The sequence below is a fragment of the Ovis canadensis genome, chromosome 23 (genome assembly GCF_042477335.2).
Source record: "Ovis canadensis isolate MfBH-ARS-UI-01 breed Bighorn chromosome 23, ARS-UI_OviCan_v2, whole genome shotgun sequence".
Classification (NCBI taxonomy): domain Eukaryota; kingdom Metazoa; phylum Chordata; class Mammalia; order Artiodactyla; family Bovidae; genus Ovis; species Ovis canadensis.
Window position 1 is genome coordinate 70062977 of NC_091267.1, and position 21121 is coordinate 70084097.

The following is a 21121-nucleotide window of genomic DNA, read 5'->3' on the forward strand; positions in this document are numbered from 1 at the left end:
TCTGGAGCACACAACTCTGCTAGATACAATTAGCGAATCCAGGCAAGGGCCCCAGAGGAACCTCTGAGTAGCCGGAGAGCACTTAGAGGGTATAGAGGGACCCAGAGGAAATGGACAGAAAGACCCCAAGACAAGTGTCACCTACGTTGTGGTTTTATCTAGAGCTGGTCCAGATCACGAGACTAGGGGGAGGTCCTCCATTTCCATGCAGTTGGCCAGCTCAATGGGATGAAGAGTCGGGTTTCGTTGAGGTAGACCAAGGGAAACTGGATACACAAGGACGATTATGGTGGAGGTTCGTTAGCACTGGGAAGGGTGCTCAGGAACTTTAAATCTAGACAGAGGCCATAATCCCAGGGTCAAGTCCATGCAGAGAGGAAAGGTCTACAGCCTCCTGTGACGTGCTAGCCTAAGTCTCAGAGGCTGAGATCGGGGTCTGATGGGGAGCACACGGCAGGTGAGAGGGAGTGGCTGCCCAGACCCGCCGAAGCGCCCCTGAAGTCACCAGTCCCCAGGGAACCAGGGGCCCAGCATAGAGACTTGGAATGTAAGTGATCAGAGGCCCGGGCTCTGTTACCCAAGGCCCTAGGGATTAGACAGGTAACTCAAAGAAGATGGGAAACTAGAGTTACAAAGAACAACGCACACGTTGACCTACAATCCCACTCCTGTGAACTTTATTCTACAGATACCGTCTAGGAGTGTGGCGTGCCGAGATCGCGTAGTGGCTACTTGCTCTCCGTTGTGACCGCAGCAACCTCAGTTCGAATCTGAGTCGTGGCAGTAGTGTTACCCCTGGCATCTGCTTGCCCTGGGCTTCCCAGGTGACGCCAGTGGTAAAGAACCTGCCTGTCAATGCAGGAGATGTGAGACGGGTTTCCATCCCTGGGTCAGGAAGATCCCCTGGAGAAGGACATGGCAACCCACTCCAATATTCTTGCCTGGAGAATCCTATGGACAGAGAAGCCTGGCAAGCTGCAGTCTATAGGGTCTCAAAGAGTCAGACACAGGTGAAGTGATAGCGCACACACACATAATATATGTAATCTAATCTATGTTAATATATCCTTATACACGTGAGAAGTGGCATACATACAAGAATACTCACTGTGGCGTGGTTAGGAATAGCCAGAGACCAGAGGCTATCTAAATGTCCATCCATAAGGATGGCTAGAACAAACTACGGCCTACTCATGCAAAGACATTAGGGTCCAGAGCTCTCTGTGCGTGGATCTGGGGTAATCTTCAAACTATATTTCCCTCAAAATAAGCAGAGCAGGGCACTGTGTACAGCGAACTACCATTAAAAAAAAAAAACACATGACTGGTGGTCCCTCTAAGGCATGACACCTGGGCTCCTGTGCTATAGGGTAGGAAGGAGAGCCTTTTGTTTTTGAACTTTTTATTTTGTATTGGGGTATAGCCCATCAACAATGTTGTGATGGTTTCAGGTGAACAGCGAAGGGACTCAGCCATACATATACATGTACGCATTCTCCCCCAAACTCCCCCCGATCCAGGCTGCGACATTACATTGAGCAGAGTTCCATGTGCTATACAGTAGGTCCTTGTTAGTTATCCATCTTAAATATAGCCGTGTATACATGTCCATCCCAAACTCCTTAACTATCCCTTCCCCTTGGCAACCTTGAGTTCATTTTGTATGTAGGTGAGTCTCTTTCTGTTTCTTACGTAAACTCATTTGCACCATTTCCTTAGGAAGGAGATATTTATCAATATGCCCTCTTGTCATGTTGGAGATTTATACCCTGTGTATGTGTTGCCTATTAAGAAAATACAGGCGCGAAAGCATTAGACAACAGGGAACAGAAGACCCAGAGCAAAGTGTCACCCTAGGCAGGGGCAGGATGGTGGGATGCGAGCTCACCGTCGGACCTGTGTGTCCCTAGCAGTGTCCAGGGGTGGCCAGAGAGGGCGGGGGTGGGGCAGCATGCCCCAGGAAGGGGACACCTGACTGCTAGAAGAGGGACAGGTGACCAGGCAGCTCTCCCAGTGCCCTCCTGCCTTGGAGACTTTGTTCTGGAAGGGAATTTTCAGATTTCAAATCTCACAGTCTGAGATTTGACTGTGTTTCTACTAACCAGAGCCCTTGTCAATAAAATTCAGATGGATGGTCCCATCCTGGACCCCTAAAGTTTGAAAGTTTTGAGGGTGGGGTGGGACTCAGCATTCCTGCAGTTTCTATGCACAGCCAGGTCGGGAACCACTGACTTTGACCATCCACCTCTCTCATAGCTCAAAGGGACTTTCAAGAAAGATGACGCTGGTGCAGGGCAGGCAGTGACCACAGATCAGTTAGGAGGCTGTGGGTGAGGGACAGAGCCCATAAGCAGCGTGCTTAAGCAGCCACCGCAAGAAACACAGGCTCACGGCCGCACAGACTGTGGCGGAATCCCAGGCCTGATGCTTGATAGCTGCATCCTCGAAGACGACTTAATTTTGTTATGCTTCAATCTCTTCGTCTCTCACAAGAATTTAATAATGCCTACCCCATAGGCTTAAAATTGAAATGATTTTATATAAATCTGCTCCATACTATGTAAAAGCCTAAATGGGAAAAGAACTTGAAAAAGAATACTACACGCATACGTGGGCTTCCCAGGTAGCGCCAGTGGTAAAGATCCCACCTGCCAATGCAGGAGACCTGAGACTCAGGCTGGAGAACTGATGCTTCTGAACTGTGGTGCTGGAGGAGACTCTTGAGAGTCCCTTGGACTGCAAGGAGATCCAACCAGTCCATTCTGAAGGAGATCAGCCCTGGGATTTCTTTGGAAGGAATGATGCTAAAGCTGAAGCTCCAGTACTTTGGCCACTTCATGTGAAGAGTTGACTCATTGGAAAAGACTTTGACGCTGGGAGGGATTGGGGGCAGGAGGAGAAGGGGACGACAGAGGATGAGATGGCTGGATGGCATCACTGACTTGATGGACGTGAGTCTGAGTGAACTCCAGGAGTTGGTGATGGACAGGGAGGCCTGGCGTGCTGCGATTCATGGGGTCGCAGAGTTGGACACGACTGAGCGACTGAACTGAACTGAAAAGACTCAGGTTTGATCCCTGGGTCAGGAAGATCTCCTGGAGGAGGGCATGGCAACCCACCCCAGTATTCTTGCCTGGAGAATCCCATGGACAGAGGAGCCCGGTGGGCTAGAGTCCACAGGGTCAGAAAGGGTGGGACACAACTGAAGCCACTTAGCCCTGCACATATATATGCACGACTGAATCACTTTGCTGTACACCTGAAGCTAACACGACATTGTCAGCCCCCGTAGTTCAATAGGAAATAAGTTAAAATCCATTTTATATATATGTATATATACTACTCAGTTGTTATTGCTATCGGCTCTTCTATTACTGCTGTTGCAACCTCACAGGAAGATAACGACCTTGCCAAGAGACAAAGGACTGTCATCACAGGAAGAGTCAGAAACCAGATGACCAATGTCTGCTGGTCACTGAAGCCCAGGATCAAACCCTCAGAGGAACCACAGCAAACAGTGGGAGGGGCGTGGCGTCAGTTCTCTGTGAGGCTCATAATCCCATGGCCACCTGAGCCCCTCCCATGTCTATCCTGCCCGACATTTCATGCTTAATCACCCCCAAAACATCCCATTTTATGCTGGTGGTGGGACTGCCTTGGGCTTATGCGGTGAGCCGCACTAGAGGGAAAAATAGACTGGCTCCGGGTCTCTAGAGGACTTGGAACACTCTGCAGTTTTTGTCCTATTTAACTGAGCTCCTGATTGGATCACTTTCCTAGGATTACAGAATGGAAGCCAGAGGTATTCATCTGATCTCTTTTCCTCCAAGCGCCTAATTCCATTAACGACTTCAGAAGCACCTTCCCCACAAGGTTTAATGGGTTTGGGCTCAAAGTCACTCCAATTTTGCATCAAGCCTGGTTGGTAGAGGCCCCAAAGTGCAGAGAACTTGCAGCGTGGAGCTTTAAGAAGCTCAGCCTGGCCCTTCTTTCTCAGACAGAGTTAAATTTTACCCAGAGGCCAAGCTCCAAACAAATCTTTCTTCAGATTTGGAACTTTCAGGAGAGCCTGTACGGGGAGCGTGGTAGCTTGGTTGCAGTTGGGTTTTTAAAACTTTTCCTGCTTGGCTGTGCTGGGTCTGAGTTGCGGTATGTGGGGTCTAGTTCCCTGACCGGTGATCGAACCTGAGCCCCCTGCATTTGGAGCGTGGAGTCTGAGCCTCGGGACCACCAGGGAAGTCCCTTATTCTTTTTGTAGAGGCTGAAGAGAGTGGAGAAATGAAGAGGGGCTCCCTGGATCTGGCGCTGAGTCTAACTGGTGTATCAGGATTCCTTGTCATGCTTCTCCTCAGGCCTGCTGCATTTCATTTATTTCCTCCAGAATCTCAACTTCATACATATCGGAGCCTCTGCATCTGAAATGAGAGGGGAGAGAAAACTGGAAGAATAAATTGCAAGGAGATGAGGCGAAGAACTCACCCCTGAGAGATGGTCCCTGTGGACTGGGCCCCACCCTGACTTCACAAAGAGGAGGCGACGGAGGCCTGGAGAGGTGAGGGGTCTGTGGCCAAGCAGGGACCAGAACCCAGAGGTCAGAGTCTGGTGAGTTTGGCAAAGTCAGGAAGTGCTGGGCAGGGGAAAGGAGGACCGAAGCTGAGGAGTTTGAACTAAGTAGGTGGGCAAACCTGTCCCTAGAGGTTTTAAAAAATCATTTCTAAAATATTACATAAGTGTCTCACTTTCTATTGCTGTGTAACAAATGAACAAAAGCTAAACAGCTAAAAATAACAAACAGTTATTATCTCTCAGTTTTTGTGGGTCAGGAATCCGGACACACGTGATCCAGAGGCCTCAGGCTTAACGTATCCCACATGACTGCAGCCATGATCATGGCAAAGGGGAGGACGCGCTTCCAAGGTCACTCATTGGTTCCCGACAACATTCAGTTTCCTGAGGGGGCTGCTGGCCAGAGGCCCCCACGGTTCCTGGCCATGGAGACCCTGTTGGTCATCAGTCAGCTCATAACACGGCAGCTGGCGTCCCTCAAAGCAACAGAGACTGCCCGAGACAGAACCCCATCCTCCTTATTGTAATTTTGCAAATGTTATCCCATCAGCACATCCACGTGTTAGTCACTCAGTCATGTCTGACTCTTTGCAAGCCCATCAGGTTCCTCCGTCCATGGAATTTTCTAGGCAAGACTCCAGGAAGTGGGTAGCTATTCCCTTCTCCAGGAGATCTCCCCTGGAGTCTTCTCGGATCAAACCCTGGTCTCCTGCATCACAGGCAGATTCTTTACCATCTGAGTCCCCAGGGAAGTCCTATGTTGGCTTGGCTAGGCTCAGCCCAGGGCAGGTGTCACTTGCCTAGGGTCTGCAGGAAGAAATTAAAGGAGGAAAAGGGGGAAAGTATGTGTGAGGAGGAGCGCAGAAGGGAGAAGATTGGAAAGAAAGAAAACTGGAAGATTGTAGGCTGTGGTTGGAGTTTCTTGGCTTCTTCATGGGGAAAGAGGGAAACCATTTTCTCTAACGAGTGCAATTTTTGAAAGCATTTTATTTACTTACTACTTGACTGTGCTGGGTCTTCACTGCGGCACAGGCTTCTCTTTAGTTGCAGGGCAGGAGCTTCTCACTGCGGCTGCTTCTCTTGTTGTGGAGCATGGGCTCCAAGACTTGAAGGCATCAGTAGGTGGGCAGGTGGGCTCAGCAGGTGGGCTCAGCACCTGCAGCTCCCTGGCTGGGACATGTGGGCTTAGTTGCTCTGCCGCATGTGGGATCTTCCCAGATCAGGGATTGAACACCCATCTCCTGCACTGGCAGGCAGATTCTTTACCGCTGAGCTACTAGGGAAGCCCATGAGTGATAATTGTATAATTGATGCACAAATCTAGGGGCTGCTGTGGGAAATGAGACCTGCAAAGCAATGCCAGGTTGGCGTCTTGGGTGATGGTGTGAACCTATGTGATGAAGCAGAATATCTTCTCTACACTGAAATATTTGCAGAATAAATCAGGACTAGAATTTCCAAATTCTAATGGCACATTAGGAGCAATGTACTTTATCTTTTCTTTTTTAAAATTTTATTTGGCCACACAGGGTCTTAAGTGTGGCCTGTGGGATCTGTTTCCCCTGACCAGGAACTGAACCCAGTCCCCCTGCATTGAGATTGCAGCCTTAACCATTGGACCACCAGGGAAGTCCCACAATTTACTTTATCTTGATTCATCCCTTTGGAGGAAAAGAATTAGGGATTTGGGGCTGAGTGCAAAAATCTATGATCCTTAGGAGGAGTTGTTCATGAAGATGAAAGGAGATACCCAGAGAGAGGCTTTGAAAAGCAGATTCCTATACCTGAAGGAATTTATAAGAAGTTTCTTACTGCCTCACGGAGGAAAATGCTCAAGTAGGTAAAGAGATATGACAGAAAACAAGTGCCCTTTAAATAATTGGCTCAGGGGACTCAGGAAAAATGCCAGAACGTAGAAAAGACAGTAAGCATCGCAAGATGGAGCTGCATTCTGGGATCTAAAAAGGGGCAGGTGGGAGCAGACGGCGTAGGGAGAGGAGAGGGAGACCCTAGGAGGGAAGAACGAGTTACCGAGGAACAAAGAAACGAAGGCATGTGGGCACAGAAATGCTAAGACTGGCTTTTGTGAAAGTTTACCAGAAGTCATCCTCATTTACATCACAGAAAAGAAAAACCCAGGAAAATACCTTTCCAGAGGGTCCGAGAGGACAAGCGGGTAACAGGATTCAAAAGAGCCGAGGTTTGGTGGGTAGTTTTACTTCTGTCTTTAGCAAAAGATGCTCCAGTTGGATGTAAGGTTTGTGGGCTACGGTCAGAAGGTGACCACCAGACGCTTTGTGGAAGCCGGCACTCCCGGTCCTTCTCGAGATTTCGGAGCTCCTTTCGACCTGCGGCCTGCCGTGGCTCGTGAGACCAGCAGGTCGCTTCTTTGACCCTCCCTTTGCCTTTCACCCCAGACTGGTTTTCTAGGCTTCGAGTCCCACTCCCGTGACACGGCGGGGCCCAGGGTACCGGGAATAGAGTGGAGTGGCCTTTGCAAAGGGCTGTCTGAGACTAAACCCACGGGGACTCACGACACTCAGTGGAATGGACGAGGGGAATTGACAGGGACCGCTGGGGAGGGACCAGCCATTATTCTGCGCATTTCCCAGACTCAGGCTTTACCTGGGGAGCTTCACAAAGAACAAACACAACGCCCATCTTTTAGGAAGCAGAAAAAGCTTCCTTACAGCCTGATCAGCTTAACCTGGTTTCCAGGGAAGATGCTAGAACAAATCATCAAGCAATCAATGTGCAGTCAGCCAGAAGGGGGCAAGGCCTGGGGAGCTCACGGACACAGCCCTGTAAGGAGTAAATCAAGTCGGACCAATTTAATTTCCTCCTATGATAGACTGACAGGCCATGTAGATAAGGTGGAAGCAATAGATGCAATCGACCTGAGACCTCAGCAAGGCTTTTGCCTCTGCGCCACGTGACAGGCTCAGTGACGAGCCCACTTGCTCCGGTTCGGGCCAGGGGTCAAGAGCCCCAGGGCTCTCACGCTGGACGGGGAGCCAGCTCCCGCCTCGCTCCCCTCCTCCCCGCTCCATCGCAGTTCGTTGTCACAAAACTTTATTTGACGAGCATTTGGGTTGTGCCGCCTGGGTTTGTGCCGTGAGGTGGTTTAGTCACTAAGTCGTGTCTAACTCTTGACGACTTCATGGACTGTAGCCTGCCAGGCTCCTCTGTCCGTGGAATTTTCCAGGCTAGAATACTGGAGTGGATAGCCATTCCCTTCTCCAGGGGATCTTCCCAACCCAGGGATCGAACCCACAGCTCCTGCCTTGCAGGCAGAATCTTTACTGCTGAGCCACCAGGGAAAATGCACTGAGGCCCTTCATAAATGTTTGTTGAATAAATGAATGGATTCTTGGGCATGTGAGCTATAACCTTAGGAGGCTGGCACCAGGGAGCTTGACCACAGTCCACCTCCTCCATGCAAACAGACCAGCAGCAAATACTCAGCTAATTTGCTCCTCCATCCATTCAAAATGTCAGAATCCAGTGTTATATTTATACCATGTTGGTGTTGGATGTGTGCAGAGTAGAAACAGGGGTCTTTTCTGCTCTCAATGGTTGCCATGTTTTTCAGAACTGACTGAGAGAGAGAGAGTAGAGTCAGTTCCAGAATGGATTTCAGATTACCCACTTTGTCTATAGCCTAGAGGACAGAATTTTAATAACACAAACTATCCGTGAAAGAAAAAGTGTAAGTTGATCAGTCGTGTCTGACTCTTTGCAACCCCAGGGACCATAGTGCCCGAGGCTCCTCCATCCATGGGATTCTCCAGGCAAGAATACTGAAGTACGTAGCCATTTCCTTCTCCAGGGGATCTTGCCAACCCAGGGATAGAACCTGCAAAACTTATCCATGAGTCATAACAAAATGGACTAAGTTGAAATGTTGAACCAGACCCAGAAAACAGCCCACGGCATACCTACGGTACAGCCTATGGTACCCATAATACAAAACTCGGGAAAGAAACTGAGCAGGATTGTTTTTTGCCAAGTTTGCAGGTCAGGCTTGAGCTAACTGGGAACGAAATGTAGTTTTTCAACAGACTCCCAGATGGTAGGAGAAGCCATACGGCTTCAACAAATGGCATAAGGTAAATGCCATCCAGCCAGGAATCAAATGTTCTTCAGGGTCCCACGGAGCAGACCTCGTGTGCTTGTTCCTTTGAGTGAGCGCAGGAGAAAAATGGCTGAAATAACTAAATGGTTGGGGAAATACCTGAGATATGAGAGAAATGGCTAAAGCAGTTAACTAACGAAAAGGCTATCAGATTGTCAAGGGTCTAAAAGTGGTAAGTGAGGCACAAATAATTATTCTTCCCCTCCTTTTTGGGTCAGTAAAAAGGAAAAATGGAAGATTTTATTTTAAAAAAATTGTTTTAATGTTTGGCTGCACTGTACAGCCCATGGGATCTTAGTTCCCCAACCAGGGATCAAACCCCTATCCTCCAGCCCCACTTTTATCTTCCCAGATTGTCCAAGCACTTCTTATTGGTGGAACAAAATCTCTTTTCTGACCTGGCTGCAAAGGAGTCTGGGAAATACAGGCTTTGACTTGTTGGATTCCAGAGAGCAAGAAGCAGAGATCGAGTTGAGTGCTGCTCATCCAAGGCTCTTCCTTTCTCAGGAGGAGCCTCCAATCTCGGGCCTGGAGTCATAAGTCAGTTCTCAGCGCCCTGGGAGCTAGAGGTGCTGATGCTTGGTGTGCCTCTCTCTACCTGAAGGTCCTTAAGTTCAGAGTTTTCATTTTCATCCTAAAAATCCAAATGGATTTTGCAATCTACTCTATAATAAATCTTAGTTGGTTATAAAATAAAAATATTCTCTGCTGAATCTTTGGGTGAAACAATGCTGCAGACAGCTGCTCCAAACTTGATTTGTATTTTAAAAAACTGCATCTTAATACTTGGTCACGTATCCCCCAGAGATGCATATCGTTTAGTTTGAGAGATACAGGTCTCAATTATTTCTCTTGCATGTTAAGATTCAGTGACTATTTTCCTCTTCTTAGTAGGTAGGAAAAAATGAAAAACAACAAAAGAAGGGAAGCTTGAGAAGCAGTGACCTGCCCCCTGTTTTACAAATAAATCATAGCAGGACAAAACTGGAATGGAAAATTCAGAACAGTGATCAATACCTGGAGAAAAGAAACCAGAAGGCCATGTTTTATTGCATGATCCATGCACTACGTGCAAGAAAGCAGCTCACTGTGAACACAGGTTTCCAGGGCTGGGAGGCGGTAGAGACAAATCCTTTTTTCAATGAAAGGAGCCAGGGAGAGCCTGCTGGGAGTAAATTCAGCGCTTCTGGAAAATGCCACAGTCCTGCTTTACGAAGCTTATGCCAGCATGTCTTGGTTTTGTTTTTTACTGCAGGCGCACAAGACAAAGCAAATCATATATTGCTTCCACCCAACCCTTGAACTGGCTGTTGGTGACATGTCCAAGACACCACTCACCACTACGTTCAGAGGCCAAGCTGGGCAAAATTAGTATTAGGCGAAAGAAAATGAAAATTGGAGGAGCATGAAGTAAAGCAAAAAGAGAAAGATGTACAGTAACTCCCTAGATAGAGTGGGAGAGAAAAGGATGGAAGGGTGACTGAGGATGCTTGGGTTTGTGGTACCCTCTGGGGGTAGAGCATTTGGACAGACATGGACTCACCCAAGGGCTTCCCAGGTGGCACCAGTGGGAAAGAGCCTGCCTGCCAGTGCAGGAGATATAAGAGACTCAGATTTGATCCCTGAGTTGGGAAGATCCCCTGGAGGCAGCCCACTCCAGTATTCTTGCCTGGAGAATCCCATGGACAGAGGAGCCTGGCGGGCCACACAGAGTCGGACATGACTGAAGTGACTTGACACGCATGCACGGACCCATCCAGTCCTTTCAATGCTGACAGCCCCATTTTATAGATGAGTAAGTGAAATCTGGGCAAGCTTCAGAGATTTGCTCAACATTACAACATTACAAAGTAAATATTCATACCAGATCCTGGATTCTAACCCAGGGCTATGGGCTTCCTTGAAAGATGATCATTCAACTACCCTCTTACGTCTGAAAGGGATGAGCTAGTAGGCTGGGATACCATCCCAGGTCTACCACTAATAGGCTGTACACCACTGGGCATGTTACTTAAGTGGTTAGCTTCTTCATCTGCACAGCAGAGATAATAATAGCATCTGCTTCACTGGATAATCAAACAGGTAAAGTACTTAACACAGGGCTTGGTGCAGAGTAAGTGCTCAGGAAATGCTAGTTGCTGGGCAAACACCTGCGAGCTGTAGAAAAAAGGAGCATTCTGGGAAAACATCAAGCAGAAGAATTCTGAATGTCACTCCCGCTAAGAGACCATGCTAATTGCAATTCCCTGCTTTTCACGGAATCAAAAGTGGTGGCATTTCTCAGCTGACTTCCATGTAGTTTGGGTCAAAGGCATCAGTCATAGTTCTCTAGAAAAATGGACCCAATCAGAGGTATATAGGTAGAAGACAGATAGATAAATAGATAGATGATTGATAGATTTACTTTAAACAAGTGGTTCACACAATTGTGGGGGCTGGGCAGGAGGGTCTAAAACTTGTCAGGCAGACTCAACAAGGCTGGCAGCTCAGACTGGAGTTGATGCTGCAGTCTTAAGGCAAAATTTCTTTTTCTCCAAGAAATCTCTGGTTTTGCTTTTAAGGCCTTCTACTGATTGGATCAGGCCCACCCAACTGGTGAAAGATAGTCTCCTTCACTTAAAGTCAGCTGATTGCAAGCCAGATTACATAGATGCTAGCCATGTCTACACAGTGTCATCACTGCAACACCTAGATCAGTGTTCGAGTCAATGCCTGAGTCCTCCTGCCTAGCCAGGTTGACCTAACATTTACCGTCACAGAGGCACAGCCAGTGCGGGAGGCAGTGGGGATGGGGGGTAGGGGGCGGGTAGAGAAACCAGCATGTGCCTCCCCCATCTCCCCATCGCCTCAGGAGCACCTGTACCAGAGAGAGGGGGCCCACCAGGCAGCCCTTCCCTCTTGGCCCCAGGTCCTCTAAGCAGCCCCAGACAATGGCTCTAGCTCCCATCAGATGGCCTAGCTTCTGCTGACGAGCCTTCCTCCGCTGCCTCCTGAGCCCGCAGTGACAACGGCTTCCCGCTCTTACCAACCTTGGGGCTGTCTCCCTGTCACTGTTCAGCTTGCTCAGCATTCCTGTATCACCGATGCCTTGCGTGTGTGGGTTTGGGTGGCTTCTGCCTTGACCCTGACCACGTCAGAGGCCCTTTCTGTTACATGGGATGCTTGTCCAGGCTCTCTCAAACGGCACCGTGGCCTTAGGACCTTGTGGATGAGCTGTGGGGATGAATTTAGAGAAGCGAAGAAGACAGAGGCAAAATAACCTATCCTACGATGGCAGTCATAGCTGCTCAGTCAGGGCAACACCAGGTGGGGAGAGAGTATAAAATCCTGAGGCCAACCTCCTGAGGGCAGAAGCCGGGGAGACAGCCCTGGGCCCAGGGATTCCACTTACTCCTGAGTGTTGGCATCTGCTTCTCTCTAAAAGGGGTCATCTCCAAAACCCTGCACGTCCCAGAGGGCAGCCCCACATTGCACGTGCACCTCCCCTCCATGCTCAAGACCAGGGCCACTTTGCGTGTAGTTTCTGAATGGCTGGGGCATGAAAGCAGCTGGTTATCATGCCATCTCTGGGCACTTCGATATTTCATTGTAGAAGCATCTGTTTGAAGACATGGGGGCTGCCAGTGAGGAGAGTTCAAGACATCAGGAGTCAACTCCTCGCACACACCCTCACCCCTTACCCTGCTCAAATGTTTTCCCAAACACTTGGCAATATCTGATGTATCATACATTTTGATTATTTATTTGCTACATTTATATATTATAATAGGCTTCTCTGGTGCCTCAGATGGTAAAGAATCTGCCTGCCATGCAGGAGACCCAGGTTAGATCCCTGGGTTGGGAAGATCTCCTGGAGAAGGAAAAGGTTATGCACTCCAGTATTCTTGCCTGGAGAATCTCATGGACAGAGGAGCCTGGTGGGTCACAAAGAGTCAGGCACGCCTGAGTGACTAACTCTTTCACTATATTGTAATATGACCATCAGTGCATTAATAGCAGCTCTGTCACTTCACATAATTATCATTTCTTTGTTCTGGTGGTAACGAATAAGATCTAGTCTCTCAGCAAGTTTGATGGTTATAATACAATATCGTATTCACTTTGCGTTTATTGTCACTGGGCATTAGATCTCCAGGACTTACTTGTCTTGGTCTTCCCAGGTGGGGCTAGTGGTAAAGAACCCACCTCTCAAAGCAGGAGACATAAGAGACATGCATCGATCCCTGGGTCGGGAGGGAGGGCATGGCAACCCACTCTAGCATTCTTGCCTGGAGAATCCCATGGACAGAGGAGCTGGTGGGCTACAGTCTGCAGGGTTGCAAAGAGTCAGACACGACTGAAGTGACTTAGCACGCACACACTTACTTGCCTATTAGCTGCAGGTTTGTACCTTAAACAACACCCATTCCCCTTCCTGCAACCCCTGGTAAGCACCAGTCTACTCTCTTTTGACCAGTTGAGTCTGTTCGATTACAGAGATAAGTGAGACTTCATAGTTCTTGACCTTCTCTCTCTGATTCACCCCGCTTAGTGTATTATCTTGGAGGTCCAGCCGAGTCACCATAAACAGCAGGATTTCCTTTTTTTCTCACGACTGAAGCTTTGTTTTTTTCTTGGCTGCTTCTTCCTCTCTCCCACCAGACTCTGAGGCCCTTTGCACACTGCCCGTCTCCCCCACCCCTCCACCTCGCCCAGAGGAGGAGATATAGTGGGGGCTCAAACACGCCCCAGCTTCCAGAACCTCTCCTCGGGGCAGGGGTGTGGGAGGGGAACCATTTCCCCCCAATTCGCAGGCAGAAGACAACAGCATGAAAGGCATGATAGCACCAATAATTTCGCCAAGGCTACCAGCCATCTGTACTTTTAATCATCATAAGAGTAACACATGTTTGTTTTAGAAAATTTGGACCATACAGAAAATAATTTTTAAAAGCCACATCTATCCTGGTGCATTTCCTGCCAGCAAATATGCACATGTTTTCAAGGAAATTGGAATCATAACAGAGCTTTTTTAAAACTGGAGTATGAATATATTTCTTCACTCGGATGTTCACAAGCATAACATCGTTTTTGATCCTTCTTTCCTTATTTTATGGAGAAATTTTTCATGTTGTTAAATAGTTATGTTAAGTATCTTTCAAAAATGTGATATTTCACAGCTGCGAAATATACCACCATATGGATGCACCCTGTTGGATCGCCCTATTGTGGGGGATTCCAAACATTTCCTGCCCCCTGTCGCCTCTGGGCCTGTGGTCCACCAGTTAGCTCCATGGTGTGTCCACACAGAACATTCTCAGACCCTGCCTGACACTGCTGAGCCCTCCACCAAGCTCCCAAGCTCTCTCTCTTCTTCCTTTATTCTGTCTTGCAGAAGAAGCTTTTGAATTGTGGTGCTGGAGAGGACTCTTGAGAGTCCCTTGGACTGCAACAAGATCAAACCAGTCAATTCTAAAGGGAATCAACCCTGGCCCAAAGATACATGACCAGTGTAGAGCATGGACTTCCCTGGTGGCTCAGACCATAAAGCATCTACTTACAGTGTGGGAGACCTGGGTTCAATCCTCGGGTAGGGAAGATCTCCTAGAGAAGGAGATGGCAACCCACTCCAGTATTCTTGCCTGGAAAATTCCATGGACAGAGGAGCCTGGTGAGGAGAAGCTATAGTCTGTGGGGCCATGAAGAGTCAGACATGACTGAGTGAGGTATTAGCCCAGGAGCATTCACGTTTTAAGTCTCATTTAACTGGATAGCGACTGACTTAAACTCAGTGGAATGAATCTCAGCTGGCGGGGTTTCCAGTGGTGTGGTGGGCCAGGAGGATCTTCAGGTACAGATCCTTTCCAAGTTCATCATAAATGACCCCATGAAACCAAGACTCCCAAGCAAGTAGGTGTGAATCCTATTGAAGGTGGTAAAAAGCTAATGGACACTAACATTCCAGTCTCCCAAGTCACTGACTCATGTTAGCTTTAGATGAAAGTTTAATTTCAAAGCAGAGCAATTAAGGAAATATGTAGAAAATTGCACTAAAAATGGTTAGAATGATCTTAGGCAAGAAATCTGCTCTGTGATCTGCAAATATTGTCTGATCTGTTTTCAAAGCATTGAGGGGTAAGGAATGAATACAAATGCAATCCAAAGCAGAGAATCACCTCTATCTATGAAGTATTCTTTCAAAAAGAATTACCCCTGACTCCGATCAAACCTTCAGATCTAACTATGAATTACATCAATTATAGAGAAGAGGGGACCATATTCAGGGACACTGAAAGAATATTATCAGCAATGCTGTTTCAACCTTGAAAGTGAAAGTTGCTCAGTCGTGTCCAACTCTTTACAACCCCATGGACTATACATTCCATGGAATTCTCTAGGCCAGAATACCGAAGTGGGTAGCCTATCCCTTCTGCAATGGATCTTCCCGACCCAGGGATCGAACCAGGGTCTCCTGCATTGCAGGCAGATTCTTTACCAGCTAAACTACCAGGCATGAAAATCAGCTGGAGAGCTCTGGGGGGGGCTGGGCAATTCTGATTCAGGAGGTTGGGGATGGAGAATTTCCCCGGTGGCTCCAGTGATAAAGAATCCACCTTCCAATGCAGAGACACCGGTTCAATCCCTGGGTTGGAAGATCCCCTGGAATAGGAAATGGCAACCCACTCCAGTGTCCTTGCCTGGGAAATGCCGTGGGCAGAGGAGCCTGGAGGGCCACAATTCACAGGGCCACAAAGAGTCGGACACGACTGAAAGAATGAGCCAGACGGGTTTGGGGGGGTACCTGAGATTTTGTGTTTCCAACAAACTCCCGCATGATTGAGACAGCTCTCCAAGAACTATTGCTGCGAAGGTAGTTTTCCCTTTATTTCTTGAGATATAATTGACATATAACATTGTTTATTAGTTTTAGGTATACAACATAATGATGTACAAATATATCGCGTAGTGGTCACCATGAAGTTTAGTTAAAATCCATTACCACACAGAGTATACAATTTTTTGTGTGTGATGAGAACCTTTAATACCTACTCTCTTAACATCTTTCAAATATATTAATACCATATATTATTATTAACTATAGTCACCATGCTGTATATTACAACCTAAGGACTTATTTACCACAGAACTGGAAATGTGTACCCTTTGACCTCCTCTGCCCATTTCACACACACACACACACGCACACACACACATGCACACACACATACGCACACACACACACACATGCACCACACATGCCCCCTGTTTCTGGCAACCACAAATCTGTTTTCTGAGTCTGTGAGTTTGGTGTTTTGTCTAGATTCCGCATATAAGTTACATCATATAGTGTGTGATATCTCTTCCTTTCTTCTCTCTGTTTTAAAGAATCTTTATCTTTTACAGACACTGCAATATTTTCAAGTTTATTTTTGACTGGAGAATAACTGATTTATAATGCTGCGTTGGTCTCTGCCCTACAACCCAGTGAATCGACCATAGGCATACACATGTCCCCTCCCTCTTGGACCTCCCTCCCAACCCCCTATCCCATCCCTCTAGGTTGTCACAGAGCACTGGGTTGAATTCTGCAATACTTATGGACAAATAATAAGATGTCTGGGATTTCTTTAAAAAACCTCAGGGAGGGGGAAGGTAGGAAGTATAGACATCACAAAACTGGCCAAGAGCTGATCATTACTGATGGTGAGTAAGTAACGGGGGCACGGGAATTCCTTACGCTATACTCTCTACTTTTGTGTATTTTGAAACCTTGCATAATAAAAGGTGAAAACTGAATAAATCAAGCAGAGGGTCATCTTTAGATTCATCTATACGTATGTAGTGGAGAAGGAAATGGCAACCCACTCCAGTATTCTTGCCTGGAGAATCCTGTGGACGGAGAATCCTGTGGACAGAGGTGCCTGGTGGGCTGCTGTCCATGGGGTTGCACAGAGTCGGACACGACTAAAGCGACTTAGCATGCATGCGTGCATTGGAAAAGGAAATAGCAACCTACTCCAGCGTTCTTGCCTGGAGAGTCCCAGGGACGGCGGAGCCTGGTGGGCTGCCGTCTATGGGGTCGCACAGAGTTGCACACGACTGAAGCGACTCGGCAGCAGCAGCAGCATATGTATGTAGGGCCCATCCTGTGCAGCAGTTTTATGTGTATTTGCTTTAACTGTCACAACACTATGGGGCTCAAGTGGATGAAATAATTTGCATTTCATTCATTCAGGCTTTCCACTCAAGTACGATGCTCCTTCTAGTCTATCAGTGGTCACCACCAGAGCAGGTTAAAGAAGCACCTTGAGAGCTATTTAAAATGCAGATTCCAACACCCCCTGAAGGTGTCTCTGATATGGGGGATTTGGAGTGGGGCTCAGACATCTGTGTTTTCACCAGTCCCCCAGGTGACCATAATGCAGGTGACTTGGAGGCTGCACGCTGAGAACAGGGTCTTACAGGGTTGAGCGAACTGGAATGAAGGATGCCAGGAGATCCACCTTCCCCAGAAAGACAGCAGAGTTCAGAAGCCCCAAGAGAGGATTCTCCCCATCCGTGCCTCCTTCTGTAGGTATTGGGGTCATGAATCCCACTTTGGCTGGGTTTCTAGACCCTTCCATGGGGGCTAAATGATGAAGGCTGTCCTAAGGTATGAAAGGCAGGGTTTGAGTCACCTAGAACAGCCTCCTTGAGGACAGAGAGCAGAAAGGCACGCTCAGAAACAAGCGCCGAGTACATCCTTCTCTTAAAGGAGCAGCTTCCCAAGGCTGTAAATATCAGCCGTGTTCCTCCTGCGCCACACAGGGGAATGAGCTCTTGACTGATTCTAACCGTGTCTGCTGCTGCCTGCCAAAGCCTTTAAGGAACATTCTGGAGCTCTCCGTCTTCCCTTGGCAATGAGGATAGAGCAGCCGTTGGGGCATGCTGGGGGAGGATGTCATGAAGTTGCTTTTGAGACCTGGGGAGGCAAAGCCCTTCCGATACTCCACCTCCCAGTCAGAGAAGGCTCCTGGAACCCAGTCTCGCTTTTTTTTGCAAATGAGCGGGGTTTAGGAGGCCGGATGATACCGTCTACCTTTGTGGTTCTGCCCCCTCAGCTACATATTAGAAAGATCTGGGGATATCTGCAAAGCTCTGAATGCCTAGACCCCCTTCCCCAACTCCAGACCATCATATCAGGATGGTGACATTGGGACCCAGGGGTCTGTATTTCTTAGGACTTCCCAGGTGATTCCCTTGAGCAGCCAAGGTTGAAAGCCACTCCCAGTGGTTTTAACACTGAAAGCTGCTTAAGATCTGGTTTCCAGACTCTGGTACCTGAGTTCCTTGGGGACAAGGACTGGACCTCCCTCCTTGCCTGTATCTTCCTCAGCATCCAGAATGACTGGGTGTAGAAGCTATCCTCAGCAAATACTTTACCAATTCAACAAACGTTCATTGAACCTACTGTGTCCCAGACGTAGGGAATATAAAATCACTCATAATGCGTAGTCCTGGCTGTGCAGAAACTGGCAAAAAAGAAAAAAGTGAGGGAAATAAGACACACCAACATAAAAGTTAAAATAATACAAAAGAATTAAATAGCAATTCAAGATAATTTGTCACAGTTGTTTGTCCCCTGTGCACCGACTGAGGGCTTTCAGGAAAGAGGGCAATTATCGGGGTGGTCCTAGGAGGTTTCTCCTATGAGTTAGGTCTCGGGGATATGGAAGATTTGGGCAGCAGAAGGAGAGAAGGCTGGGAGATGAGACTTCTCCGGTAGGTGGAGAAACCCACACTCAGGACTCCATGACCAGCTTCATGTGGCCAAGTCCTCCGCTTCTAGAACATGATGGCCTTGTAGGGAATCTCGTCTTAACTTTCTGACTGAGAATCTAGGCATGTATTTGAAGGATGACTGGACTGCAAGTCAGGAAACCGAAGGAGGATGGGCGCGTCTCAGGATCTCTGGTCCTGAGTCTCGATCACACGAGAGGTGGGGGCTAAGAGAAGTTTCAGTTCAGTCGCTCAGTCGTGCCTGACTCTGCGACCCCATGAATCGCAGCACACCAGGCCTCCCTGTCCATCACCAACTCCCGGAGTTCACTCAAACTCACGTCCATTGAGTCAGTCATGCCATCCAGCCATCTCATCCTCTGTTGTCCCCTTCTCCTCCTGCCCCCAATCCCTCCAGCATCAGAATTTTTTCCAATGAGTCAACTCTTCCCATGAGGTGGCCAAAGTATTGGAGCTTCAGCTTCAATATCAGTCCTTCCAAAGAACACCCAGGGCTGATCTCCTTTAGGATGGACTTCTTGTAGTCCAAGGGACTCTCAAGAGTCTTCTCCAACACCACAGTTCAAAAGCATTAATTCTTCAGTGCTCAGTTTTCTTCACAGTCCAACTCTCACATCCATACATGACCACTGGAAAAACCACAGCCTTGACTGGACGGACCTTTGTTGACAAAGTAATGTCTCTGCTTTTGAATATGCTATCTAGGTTGGTCATAAATTTCCTTCCAAGGAGTAAGCGTCTTTTAATTTCATGGCTGCAGTCACCATCTGCAGTGATTTTGGAGCCCCCCAAAATAAAATCTGACACTGTTTCCACTGCTTCCCCATCTATTTCCCATCAAGTGATGGGACTGGATACCATGATCTTAGTTTTCTGAATGTAGAGCTTTAAGCCAACTTTTTCACTCTCCTTCACTTTCATCAAGAGACTTTTGAGTTCCTCTTCACTTTCTGCCATAAGGGTGGTGTCATCTGCATATCTGAGGTGATTGATATTTCTCCCAGCAATCTTGATTCCAGCTTGTGCTTCTTCCAGTCCAGCGTTTCTCATGATGGACTCTGCATAGAAGTTAAATAAGCACCTTATGACCCAGCAATCCCACTTCTGGGCATACACACCGAGGAAACCAGAATTGAAAGAGACACATGTACCCCAATGTTCATCGCAGCACTGTTTATAATAGCCAGGACATGGAAACAACCTAGATGTCCATCAGCAGATGAATGGATAAGAAAGCTGTGGTACATATACACAATGGAGTATTACTCAGCCGTAAAAAAGAATTCATTTGAATCAGTTCTGATGAGATGGATGAAACTGGAGCCGATTATACAGAGTGAAGTAAGCCAGAAAGAAAAACACCAATACAGTATACTAACACATATATATGGAATTTAGGAAGATGGCAATGACGACCCTGTATGCAAGACAGGGAAAGAGACACAGATGTGTATAACGGACTTTTGGACTCAGAGGGAGAGGGAGAGGGTGGGATGATTTGGGAGAATGACATTCTAACATGAATACTATCATGTGAATTGAATCGCCAGTCTATGTCTGACGCAGGATGCAGCATGCTTGGGGCTGGTGCATGGGGATGACCCAGAAAGATGTTATGGGGAGGGAGGTGGGAGGGGGGTTCATGTTTGGGAATGCATGTAAGAATTAAAGATTTTAAAATGTAAAAAATAAAAAACTAAAAATAAAAAAAAACAAAAGCAGAAAAAAAAAATAAAAAAAAAAATAAATGTCAAAGTAAATAAAAAAAAAAAAAAAGAAGTTAAATAAGCAGGGTGACAATATACAGCCTTGACGTACTCCTTTTCCTATTTGGAACCAGTCTGTTGTTCCATGTCCAGTTCTAACTGTTGCTTCCTGACCTGCATATAGGTTTCTCAAGAGGCAGGTCAGGTAGTCTGGTATTCCCATCTCTTTCAGAATATTCCACAGTTTCTTGTGATCCACACAGTCAAAGGCTTTGGCATAGTCAATAAAGCAGAAATAGATGTTTTTGTGGAACTCTCTTGCTTTTTCCATGATCCAGCGGATGTTGGCAATTTGCTCTCTGGTTCCTCTGCCTTTCCTAAAACCAGCTTGAACATCAGGAAGTTCACGGTTCATGTATTGCTGAAGCCTGGCTTGGAGAATTTTGAGCATGACTTTACTAGCATGTGAGATGAGTGCAATTGTGCAGTAGTTTGAGCATTCTTTGGCACTGCCTTTCTTTGGGATTAGAATGAAAACAAAGGGTACATGCAATCCCTCCGTAATATTTTTTATAACTGTATCGAAATCGGTAATTCTCTTAAAAATCCAAAGTATAATTAAAAAATAAAAACAAATGGAAAGGGTAAGATCCTAAAGAGATTAGGTAATGTATGGGTTTGGCCTGAGATGCAGGAATGCCAAAGTGAAGAAAATGGGATTATTTTCAAGGGTTGGCTCATGAACTGTGGAGTCCAAGAAATCCCAAGAACTGAGAACCAGGAGAATTGATGGTGTAGTTCCAGGCTGAGTTCTGAGGCAGAAGAAGGCTCTAGATGAGACACGGTCAGGCAGAGAGCAAACTCTCTCTTGCTCAGCCTTTTGATAGACTCAAGCCTTCAACCCACTGGATGAAATCTGCTCACATTGGGAAGGGCCGTCTGCTTTATTCAACTA

The 21121-nt window shown here is 47.3% G+C and overlaps 1 long non-coding RNA gene across 1 annotated transcript; it reads left to right on the plus strand.

Moving 5' to 3' along the window:
- The first annotated feature begins 4057 nt into the window (after positions 1 to 4057).
- LOC138428103 (uncharacterized) lies at positions 4058 to 20236 on the plus strand. Its single transcript, XR_011252267.1, has 2 exons — positions 4058 to 4602; positions 19496 to 20236. It is a non-coding gene; the product is annotated as an uncharacterized lncRNA (long non-coding RNA).
- The last annotated feature ends 885 nt before the right edge of the window (positions 20237 to 21121 follow it).